A 13197-nucleotide genomic window follows, 5' to 3' on the forward strand; every position below is an offset into this window, starting at 1 on the left:
GTTTACCTTCAACACATGATCTCTGAGAAAATGATGACTGATCTGAATGTGTTTTGTCTTCGAGTGCTGAACTGGATTGTGAGCAATCTTGATGGCGCTTTCGTTGTCGCAGTAGAGGGGCACCATCTTCTTGTTGATGCCATATTCGTTGAGAGTTTGCTTCATCCAGAGAAGCTGAGGCAGCAAGACCTAGCAGCAATGTATTCAACTTTAGCAATACAGAGTGACACACAGTTCTGCTTCTTTGAAGACCAACAGACAAGTGATCTCCCAAGAAAATGGCATGTGCCTAATGTAGACTTGTGATCCACCTTGTCACCAGCATAATCAGCATCTGAGAATCCAACTAGATCAAACTCTGAGCCCTTTGGATACCGTAATCCTAGTGTTGGGGTGTGAGCCAAATATCGAAGTATTCGCTTCACCGCGAGGTGACGCGACTCCTTTGGTGCCGCTTGGAATCAGGCACATATGCAAACGGTAAGCATTATATCTGGCCTAGATACACATAAGTATAATAAAGAACCAATCATGAAGCGGTATACCTTTTGAACAAACTCTTTACCATTGTTTTCGGAGCCCAGTTGACCATTGGTTGGCATTGGCGTCTTGTAGCCCTTGCAGTCTTGCATTCCAAACTTCTTCAGGCAATCCCTGAGATATTTTTCTTGAGAAATGAAGATGCCATTACTTTGTTGACGGATTTGAAGACCAAGAAAGAATTTCAGCTCCCCCAGCAAAGACATCTGATATTGCTCTTGCATCATATGTCGTCGTGAAGAGAATGGGATCTAGAGAACCAGGTTTGAAGCCTTTGCTCTTCAGGAATTCTTTGAGTGTGTCATACCAAGCTAAAAGCGCTTGTTTGAGGCCATACAGTGCCTTGTTGAGCTTGTAGACCATGTCAGGATGCTTTGGATCTTCAAAGCCAGGTGGTTGAGCTACATAGACTTCTTATTCAATTTTACCGTTGAGGAAAGCGCTCTTCACATCCATTTGATACAGAATGATGTCATTGTTGTTAGCATAGGCTAGTAGTATGCGAATGGCTTCAAGTCTAGCCACAGCAGCAAAGGTTTCATCGAAGTCAATTCCCTCTACTTGTGTGTAACCTTAAGCAACGAGACGAGCTTTATTTCTGACAACTTGACCATATTCATCTTGTTTGTTGCGATAAATCCATTTGGTGCCAATAATATCGTGCTTGCGTGGATCAGGACGTTTGACTAGCTCCCAGACATTATTGAGCTCAAATTGTTGAAGCTCTTCTTGCATAGCTTGAATACATTCTGGTTCCATAAAGGCTTCATCAACTTTCTTGGGTTCGGATATGGAGACGAATGCGAAATGCCCACATAAATTTGCTAGTTGCGTAGCTCTTGATTGAGTAAGTGGACCAGGTGCATTGATGCTGTCAATTATCTTCTCAATCTGAACTTCATTAGCCAACACGAGGATGAACAAGGCAAATGAAGGAAATATGCCCTAGAGGCAATAATAAAGTTGTTATTTTATATTTCCTTATATAATGATAAATGTTTATTATTCATGCTAGAATTATATTAACCAAAAACTTGATACATGTGTGGATACATAGACAAAACAGAGTGTCCCTAGTATGCCTCTACTTGACTAGCTCGTTAATCAAAGATGGTTAAGTTTCCTGACCATAGACATGTGTTGTCATTTGATGAACGGGATCACATCATTAGAGAATGATGTGATGGACAAGACCCATCCGTTAGCTTAGCATTATGATCGTTTAGTATTATTGCTATCTCTTTCTTCATGACTTATACATATTCCTCTGACTATGAGATTATGCAACTCCCGAATACCGGAGGAACACTTTGTGTGCTATCAAACGTCACAACATAACTGGGTGATTATAAAGATGCTCTACAGGTGTCTCATATGGTGTTTGTTGAGTTGGCATAGATCGAGATTAAGATTTGTCACCCCGAGTATCGGAGAGGTATCTCTGGGCCCTCTCGGTAATGCACATCACTATAAGCCTTGCAAGCAATGTGACTAATGAGTTAGTTGCGGGATGATGCATTATGGAACGACTAAAGAGACTTGCCGGTAACGAGATTGAACTAGGTATGATGATACCGACGATGGAATCTCAGGCAAGTAACACACCGATGACAAAGGGAATGACGTATGTTGTCATGCGGTTTGACCGATAAAGATCTTCGTAGAGTATGTAGGAGCCAATAGGAGCATCCAGGTTCCGCTATTGGTTATTGACCGGAGATGTGTCTCGGCCATGTCTACATAGTTCTCGAACCCATAGGGTCCGCACGCTTAACATTCGATGATGATTTGTATTATGAGATGTGCGTTTTGGTGACCGAAGTTTGTTCGGAGTCCCGGATGAGATCACGGACATGACGAGGAGCCTCGAAATGGTCAAGTGGTAAAAATTTATATATTAGAAGGTAGTATTTGGTCAAAGGAATGGTTCTGAGTGATTCGGGTATTTTATCGGAGTACCGAGGGGTTACCGAAACCCCCAGGGGGGAATCATGGGCTTCATGGGCCATGGGAGAGAAGAGGGGACAGCCCACAAAGGGGAGGCGCCCCCCCAAGGGGAGTCCGAATATGAAGGGGAGGGGCGCGACCCTCCTTTCCCTCTTCCTCTCCTCTCCTTCCCTCTTTCCCCATCCGTTGGAAGGAAAAGGTGGGGGGGGGGGCGAATCCTACTTGGACTGGGAGTCCAAGGACTCCCCCCTTGGCGCACCCCTCCTAGGCCGCCGGCCTCCTCCTCCCCCCTTGATATACGGGGGCGGGGGCACCCCAAAGGCACACCAAGATTTCTCTTAGCCGTGTGCGGTGCCCCCTCCACAGTTTAATCCTCCGGTCATAGCGTCTTAGGCGAAGCCCTGCGCGGATCGCATTGCCATCACCATCACCATGCCGTCATGCTGACGGAACTCTCCCTCGACCCTCTACTGGATCAAGAGTTCGAGGGACGCCATCGAGCTGAACGTGTGCTGAACACGGAGGTGCCGTATGTTCGGTACTTGGATCGGTTGGATCGTGAAGACGTTCAACTACATCAACCGCGTTAATGTAACGCTTCCGCTTTCGGTCTACAAGGGTACGTGGACACACTCTCCCCATCTCGTTGCTATGCATCTCCTAGATAGATCTTGCATGATCGTAGGAATTTTTTTCAAATTGTATGCTACATTCCCGAACAGTGGTATCAGAGCCAGGTCTATGCGTAGATGATATGAACGAGTAGAACACAATGAGTTGTGGGCGATAATAGTCATACTGTTTACCACCAACGTCTTACTTTGATTCGGCGGTATTGTTGGATGAAGCGGCCTGGACTGACATTACATGACCGCGTTCATGAGACTGGTTCTACCGACGTGCTTCACACACAGGTGGCTGGCTGGTGTGTGTTTCTCCAACTTTAGTTGAATCGAGTTTGACTATGGCCGGTCCTTGTTAAAGGTTAAAACAACACACTTGACGAAAAATCGTTGTGGTTTTGATGCGTAGGTAAGAACGGTTCTTGCTAGATGCCTGTAGCAGCCACGTAAAATTTGCAACAACAAAGTAGAGGACGTCTAACTTGTTTTTGCAGGGCATGTTGTGATGTGATATGGTCAAGACGTGATGAGATATAAATTGTTGCAGGCCATGTGATTGCTTTACTTTATCACTAAGCGATAGCGATAGTCGTAGAATCAATAGTTGGCGAGACGACAATGATGCTACGATGAAGATCAAGGTGTCAAGCCGGTGACGGTGGAGATCATGACGGTGCTTTGGAGATGGAGATCAAAGGCAGAAGATGATGATGGCCATATCATGTCACATATTTTGATTGCATGTGATGTTTATCCTTTATGCATCTTATTTTGCTTAGTACGGCGGTATCACTATAAGATGACCCCTCACTAAATTTCAAGGTATAAGTGTTCTCCCTGAGTATGCACTGTTGCTACAGTTCATCGTGCCGAGACACCACGTGATGATCGGGTGTGATAAGCTCTATGTTCACATACAACGGGTGCAAGCCAGTTTTGCACGTGCATAATACTCATGTTAAACTTGACGAGCCTAGCATATGCAGATATGGCCTCTGAACACTAGACCGAAAGGTCGAACGTGAATCATATAGTAGATATGATCAACATAGTGATGTTCACCATTGAAAACTAATCCATCTCACGTGATGATCGGACATGGTTTAGTTGATATGGATCACATGATCATTTAGATGACCAGAGGGATGTCTATCTAAGCTGGAGTTCTTAAGTAATATGATTAATTGAACTTTAATTTATCATGAACTTAGTCCTGATAGTATTTGCATATCTTTGTTGTAGATCAATAGCTTGCGATGTAGCTCCCCGTTTATTTTTGATATGTTCCTAGATAAAAATAAGTTCAAAGATGATAGTAGCAATGATGCGGACTGGGTCCGTGATCTGAGGATTATCCTCATTGCTGCACAGAAGAATTATGTCCTTGATGCACCGCTAGGTGACAGACCTAATGCAGGAGTAGATGCAGATGTTATGAACATTTGACAAGCTCGGTATGATCACTACTTGATAGTTTAGTGCATCATGCTTTACGGCTTAGAACCGGGACTTGAAAAATGTTTTGAAAGCCATGGAGCATATGAGATGTTCCAAGAGCTGAAAATGATATTTCAGACTCATGGCCGTGTTAAGAGGTATGAGACCTCTGACAAGTACTTTGCCTACAAGATGGAGGAGAATAGCTCAACCAGTGAGCACGTGCTCAGAATGTCTGGGTACTACAATCGCTTGAATCAAGTGGGAGTTAATCTTCCTGATAAGATAGTGATTGATAGAGTTCTCTAGTCACTATCACCAAGTTACTAGAACTTAGTGATGAACTATAATATGCAAGGGATAGCGAAAATGATTCCCAAGCTCTCCACGATGCTGAAATCAGCGAAGGTAGAAATCAAGAAAGAGCATCAAGTGTTGATGGTTGACAAGACCACTAGTTTCAAGTAAAAGGGCAAAGGAAAAGAAAGGGAACTTCAAGAAGAATGGCAAGCAAGTTGCCACTCCCATGAAGAAGTCTAAAGCTAGACCTAAGACTGAAACCGAGTGCTTCTACTACAAAGGGAATGGTCACTAGAAGCGGAACTACCCCAAATACTTGGCGGATAAGAAGGATGGCAAAGTGAACAAAAGTATATTTGATATACATGTTATTGATGTGTATTTTACTAGTGTTCATAGTAACCCCATGGTATTTGATACCGGTTCAGTTTCTAAGATTAGTAACTCGAAACGGGAGTTGTAGAATGAACAGATACTAGTTAAGGACGAGGTGACGATGTGTGTTGGAGGTAATTCCAAGGTTGGTACGATCATCATCGCACACTCCCTCTACCTTCGGGATTAGTGTTGAATCTTAAATAAATGTTATTTGGTGTATGTGTTGAGCACGAATATGATTTGATCATGTTTATTGCAATACGACTATTCATTTAAGTTAGAGAATAATTGTTGTTCTGTTTACATGAATAAAACCTTATATGGTCATACACCCAATGTGAATGGTTTATTGAATCTCGATCATGGTGATACACATATTCATAAAATTGATGCCAAAAGATGCAAAGTTGATAATGATTATGCAACATACTTGTGGCACTGCCGTTTAGGTCATATTGGTATAAAGCGCACGAAGAAACTCCATGTAGATGGGCTTTTGGAATCACTTGATTATGAATCATTTGATACTTGCGAACCATGCCTCATGGGCAAGATGACTAAAACTCCGTTCTCCGGAACAATGGAGCGAGCCAATGACTTATTGGAAATAATACATACCGATGTATGCGGTCCAATGAGTGTTGAGGCTCGCGGCGGGCATCGTTATTTTCTGACCTTCACATATGGTTTGAGCAGATATGGGTATATCTACTTAATGAAACACAAGTCGGAAACATTTGAAAAGTTCAAAAAAATTCAGAGTGAAGTGGAGATTCATCGTAACAAGAAAATAAAGTTTCTACAATCTGATCGCGGAGGCGAATATTTGAGTTACGACTTTGGCCTTCATCTAAAACAATGTGGAATAAGTTTCACAACTCACGCCACCTGGAACACCACAGCGTAATGGTGTATCCGAACGTCGTAACCGTACTTTATTGGATATGGTGCTATCTATGATGTCTCTTACCGATTTACCACTATCGTTTTGGGGTTATGCATTAGAGACAGCGGCATTCATGTTAAATAGGTCACCATCTAAATCCGTTGAGACGACACCATATGAACTGTGGTTTGGCAAGAAACCTAAGGTGTCGTTTCTTAAAGTTTGGGGCTGCGATGCTTATGTGAAATAACTTCAACCTGATAAGCTCAAACCCAAATCGGAGAAATGTGTCTTCATAGGATACCCAAAGGAAACTGTTTGGGTACACCTTCTATCACAGATCCGAATGCAAGATATTCGTTGCTAAGAATGGATCCTTTCTAGAGAAGGAGTTCCTCTCGAAAGAAGTGAGTGGGAGGAAAGTAGAACTTGATGAGGTAATTATACCTTCTCCCGAATTGGAAAGTAGTTCATCACAGAAATCAGTTCCAGTGATTCCTACACCAATTAGTGAGGAAGCTAACGATGATGATCATGAAACTTCAGATCAAGTTACTACCGAACCTCGTAAGTCAACCAGAGTACGGTCCGCACCAGAGTGGTACGGTAATACTGTTCTGGAAGTCATGTTACTAGACCATGACGAACCTCCGAACTATGAGGAAGTGACGATGAGCCCAGATTCCACAAAATGGCTTGAGGCCATGAAATCTGAGATGGGATCCATGTATGAGAACAAAGTATGGACTTTGATTGACTTGCCTGATGATCGGCGAGCCATTGAGAATAAATGGATCTTCAAAAGGAAGACGGACGCTGATAGTAGTGTTACTATCTACAAAGCTCGAATTGTCGCAAAAGGTTTTCGACAAATTTCAAGGTGTTGACTAAGATGAGAGTTTCTCACCCGTAGCGATGCTTAAGTCTGTCCGAATCATGTTAGCAATTGCTGCATTTTATGATTATGAAATTTGGCAAATGGATGTCAAAACTGCATTCCTTAATGGATTTCTTAAAGAAGAGCTGTATATGATGCAACCAAAAGGTTTTGTCGATCGTAAAGGTGGTAAACAAAGTGTGCAAGCTCCAGCGATCCATTTATGGACTGGTGCAAGCATCTCGGAGTTGGAATATACGCTTTGATAGTGTGATCAAAGCATATGGTTTTATACAGACTTTTGGAGAAGCCTGTATTTACAAGAAAGTGAGTGGGAGCTCTGTAGCATTTCTAATATTATATGTGGATGACATATTGTTGATTGGAAATAATACAGAATTTCTGGATAGCATAAAAGGATACTTGAATAAGAATTTTTCAATGAAAGACCTCGGTGAAGCTACTTATATATTGGACATCACGATCTATAGAGATAGATCAAGACGCTTAATTGGACTTTCACAAAGCACATACCTTGATAAAGTTTTGAAGAAGTTCAAAATGGATCAGTCTAAGAAAGGGTTGTTGCCTGTGTTACAAGGAGTGAAGTTGAGTCAGACTCAATGCCCGACCACTGCAGAAGATAGAGAGAGAATGAAAGTCATTCCCTATGCCTCAGCCATAGGTTCTATAAAGTATGATATGCTGTGTACTGATACGTCTCCAACGTATCTATAATTTTTTATTGTTCCATGCTATTATATATTCTGTTTTGGATGTTTAATGGGCTTATTTATACACTTTTATATTATTTTTGGGACTAACCTATTAACCGGAGGCCCAACCCAAATTGCTATTTTTTTTGCCTATTTTAGTGTTTCGAAGGAAAGGAATATCAAACGGAGTCCAAACGGAATAAAACCTTCGGGAACGTGATTTTCATAACAAACATGATCCAGAGGTCTTGGAGTGGACGTCAAGAAATCACCGAGGAGGCCACGAGGCAGGGGGCACGCCTACCCCCCCTGGGCGTGCCCTCCACCCTCGTGGGCGCCTCGTAGGTCCACCGACCTACTTCTTCCTCCTATATATACCTACGTACCCCCAAACCATCAGACACGGAGCCAAAACCCTATTTCCACCACCGCAACCTTCTGTACCCGTGAGATCCCATCTTGAGGCCTTTTCCGGCGCTCCGCCGGAGCAGGCATTGATCATGGAGGGCTTCTACATCTACACCATAGCCTCTCCGATGATGTGTGAGTAGTTTACCTCAGACCTTCGGGTCCATAGTTATTAGCTAGATGGCTTCTTCTCCCTCTTTGGATCTCAATACAAAGTTCTCCTTGATTCTCTTGGAGATCTATTTGACGTAACTCTTCTTTTGCGGTGTGTTTGTCGAGATCCGATGAATTGTGGGTTTATGATCAAGATTATCTATGAAAAATATTTGAATCTTCTCTGAATTCTTTTATGTATGATTGGTTATCTTTGCAAGTCTCTTCGAATTATCAATTTGGTTTGGCCTACTAGATTGATCTTTCTTGCATTGGGAGAAGTGCTTAGCTTTGGGTTCAATCTTGCGGTGCTCGATCCTAGTGACAGGAGGGGAAACGACACGTATTGTATTGTTGCCATCGAGGATAAAAAGATGGGGTTTATATCATATTGCATGAGTTTATCCCTCTACATCATGTCATCTTGCTTAAAGCGTTACTCCGTTCTTATGAACTTAATACTCTAGATGCATGCTGGATAGCGGTCGATGTGTGGAGTATTAGTAGTAGATGCAGGCAGGAGTCGGTCTACTTGTCACAGATGTGATGCCTATATACATGATCATGCCTAGATATTCTCATAATTATGCACTTTTCTATCAATTGCTCGACAGTAATTTGTTCACCCACCGTAATACTTGTGGTATCTTGAGAGAAGCCACTAGTGAAACCTATGGCTCCCGGGTCTATTTTCCATCATATTAATCTTCCTTCAACAAGCTATTTCTATCTTTGTTTACCTTGCAATCTTTACTTTTAGTCTTTATCATAAAAATACCAAAAATATTATCTTAACATCTCTATCAGATCTCACTCTCGTAAGTGACCGTGAAGGGATTGACAACCCCTTTATCACGTTGGTTGCGAGGTTCTTATTTGTTTGTGTAGGTGCGTGGGACTCGAGTGTGGTCTCCTACTGGATTGATACCTTGGTTCTCAAAAACTGAGGGAAATACTTACGCTACTTTACTGCATCACCCTTTCCTCTTTAAGGAAAAACCAACACAGTGCTCAAGAGGTAGCAAGAAGGATTTCTGGTGCCGTTGCCGGGGAGGCTTACGCCAAGTCAAGTCAAGATTTGATCTCCCAGCAACTAGCCATTTCTGGCGCCGTTGCCAGGGAGTCTATGCACAAGTCAAGACATATCAAGTACCCGTCACAAACTCTTATCCCTCGCATTACATTATTTGCCATTTATCTCTCGTTATGTTGAGATTGCTTTTGTTTCTTTCCGCTTCCTTGCATATGCTAATTTTTGCTTGCCTTGATAATTTGTTTGCCTATAAGATGCCTATGCATAGGAAGTATGTTAGACTTAGATATGTTTGTCACGTGTTTTATGATGCTCTCTTTGTGCTTCAATTCTTGTCTTTCTTGTGAGCATCATTGAAATCTCAATGCCTAGCTAAAAAGGCTTTAAAGAAAAGCGCTTGTTGGGAGACAACCCAATATTTTTACTTGCTGTTTAGTAATAAATAATCCATCTACCTTCTTGTTAGATATGGTTTTGTGTTTTAATTAGTGTTTGTGCCAAGTGAAACCTATAGGATCTTCTTGGATAATAGTTATTTGATCTTGCTGAAAATTCTAGAAACTTTCTGTTCACGAAAACAATTGTTAAAAATCACCAGAACGTGATGAAATACTGATTCCAATTGCAGCAGATCAATAAACGAATTATTTAGGTCGTCCTATTTTGGTAGAATTTTTAGAGTTCCAGAATTTTGCGTTAGTTGCAGATTACTACAGACTGTTCTGTTTTTGACAGATTCTGTTTTTCGTGTGTTGTTTGCTTATTTTGATGAATCTATGGCTAGTAAAAGAGTTTATAAACCATAGAGAAGTTGGAATACAGTAGGTTTAACACCAATATAAATAAAGAATGAGTTCATTACAGTACCTTTGTAACGCCCCGAGACCGACGCTTCAGACGCCTTCCACGTTTTGCGTGACCGCCGTGTGTTTTATTTGTTTGTTGCATTCATCATGTCATCACGTGCATTGCATCTGCATGTTTTCATAAAAACTCGTAGTTGTTCGTGGTTACCGCTTCTTCCTTTGTCTCCGTTGACCTTTTGTCGGGCCCCTTTGTCTTTGTCAACCTCTCTCAGACCCCTCGCGCGTGCCCAAAACTTCCCCGAACCCGACCCGCTCAATCATCGCCGTTGGGTCCGGATCATCCCCAAACATCTATAAAACATCACCGTTTTCCTTGTTGGACTCTCCTAGCCTATTTTTCTCGATCGTCCGATTTAAATCGGAGGGCCCAAATAGCCTCTAATCTAATCCCCATGAGATATATATTGACCAACCCTAAAATTGAGGAGAGCTGTCCCATCCTCCGAACCCCTTCGCCGCCGCCAGCCCACTATCTCTTCCTCCTTGGGATCCCCCTCCCGATCCAAAACCACCAACCACAGCCGCCCCCGCTCCTCCTCAGTTTCCACACCCAACCAATCAGTGCCTCCCCTGGATCCCGTCGTCCACCCAACCAGCACAGCCACCAGACCGGAGCAAGCCGGGCTCCTCCTCTGCTTCTTCCTCAAGCCGCCCGAACCAGCACCTTCCTCCTCGACCTCCCGAGTTGTCCGCCTCCATCTTCCCGTTCATGCAGGGCAGGCGAGACGCCCAGGTCACGTCGCTGCCCCTCTGCGCCTTCTCTTTCCTTTCCTCCTCACGCTGCTCTTCCCTTCTTCCCCTGGTTCTTCCCGTTGACCCCTGCCTCTCCGTGTAACCTCCCTCTCTCGTCGTCTTCACAGGTGGAGCTCCGTCTGCGCCATGGATGCCCTGCCTCGCCGGAGATCCTCGCCTTCCGCCTAGATCCGCTGCACCGCCGCGGTTCCCCCTCGCCGTCCCCCAGCCTCGCCCGCATCAGGATCCGCCGGATCCTGGCCATTCCTTCGTCGGTCAGCAAGCCCCCTCGCGGCCTCCTTGTTTCCTTCCTGATTTCTTTCTCTCTCTGAAACTTGCTCTGCGTTTGAACAGAGAACATGCGCCGCCTCCTTCAGCTTCACCCGCGCGCCACCTCGCCGGAGAACGCCGTCACGCGCCCGGATCCGCTCGTCTCCGCCGCCTCCTTGTGTTCCCTGCGTAGTCATCGTCCCCTGTCTCACCTGAAGCCACCGCGCCCGGCTCCAGTCTCTGCATCGAGCAGAGAAGGGCGACGCCTGCTGCCTCGTGCCTCCTCGTCGCGTGCGTGGGCTGCAAGGGCGCCAAGGCTCAGCGCGTCTCCAGCCCCCACTTCGCCTTGCCTCCTCTATCCACCGAATGGGCCAAGGCCCATGGTGAGCCTCCAACGCCCCTGCTCCTGTTGGCCCAGCCAGATTCGGCCCATGTTATGTTTTTTCCATTCTGCGAATTTGTCCCATTATCCAGAGACCGCAGTTTTACAGAAAAACCCTCATGTTCATGCATTTAATAACTCCACAACCGTGCATCGGTTTAAAATGTTTTATATATGCAAAATGCTCAGAATTTCATCTAGTTTCATAATATGCTACTTTCATCCATGTTTAAAATGTTTAAATGTGCTGTTTGAATTAATTTGTATAAATGACATGTTAAAATGATTTATTTCATAACTAAATAACCGTAGCTCCAAATTAAATAAACTTTATATGTAAATGGGGTGGAAAAATGTCTAGATTAACTTGGTGCACTTTGTTTTACTGTTTAACAACATTAAAATATGTTTTAGGGCAGAACAGTAGCTAATTTAAAATATGCATATGAGGATTTTCTGGAATTGTTGTTTGTTGTTTCCGGCCTCATTTAAACTTGCCTAAATGGTTAGTTTACTTATGTTTCACCTCTTGCCATGGTTAACAACATTGAATATTGTTGGGTACATAAACGGGAGAGAACTAAATAAATGGATGTGGTGTTTCGTCAATATGCAACTGGTTGTATATTGAGCTCCACTTAATTTGTAGTGTTGTTTGTTGCACATTGCCATGCCATGCTCATTAAATCGGACATGCATCATACTTGATTGTGCATCATTTTTATGTGATGATTGTTTACTATGTTGCTTGCTTCTTTCCGGTTGCGCTTCTCCTTGATAGTTCCGGTTACGTTGCGATTATGAGGATTCATTCGACTACGTTGGGTGTTAATCAAAACATGATCACACCTTAGTACTCTTTGGGTGTTAATCACATGGCGATGAGAACTACATTACTGACTCTAGTAAACCCTTTGGGTGTTGGTCACATGACGATGTGAACTATGGGTGTTAATCACATGGTGATGTGAACTATTGGTGTTAAATCACATGGCGATGTGAACTAGATTATTGACTCTAGTGCAAGTGGGAGACTGAAGGAAATATGCCCTAGAGGCAATTATTTTATATTTTCTTATATCACGATAAATTTTTATTAATCATGCTTGAATTGTATTAACCGAAAACTTGATACATGTGTGGATACATAGACAAAACATAGTGTCCCTAGTATGCCTCTACTTGACTAGCTCGTTAATCATAGATGGTTAAGTTTCCTGACCATAGATATGTGTTGCCATTTGATGAACGGGATCACATCATTAGAGAATGATGTGATGGACAAGACCCATCCGTTAGATTAGCATTATGATCATTTAGTTTTATTGCTATCACTTTCTTCATGACTTATACATATGAAGGGGAGGGGCGCGACCCTCCTTTCCCTCTTCCTCTCCTCTCCTTCCCTCTTCCCCCTTGGCGTGCCCCTCCTAGGCCACATGCCTCCTCCTCCCCCTTTATATACAGGGGCGGGGGGGGGGGCACCCCAAAGGCACACAAAGATTTCTCTTAGCCATGTGTGGTGCCCCCTCCATAGTTTACTCCTCCGGTTATAGCATCGTAGTGCTTAGGCGAAGCCCTGCGCGGATCACATCACCATCACTGTCACCACGCCGTCGTGCCGACGGAACTCTCCCTCGTGCCTCTAC

Source organism: Triticum aestivum, chromosome 4D (genome assembly GCF_018294505.1).
Source record: "Triticum aestivum cultivar Chinese Spring chromosome 4D, IWGSC CS RefSeq v2.1, whole genome shotgun sequence".
NCBI classification, from domain to species: domain Eukaryota; kingdom Viridiplantae; phylum Streptophyta; class Magnoliopsida; order Poales; family Poaceae; genus Triticum; species Triticum aestivum.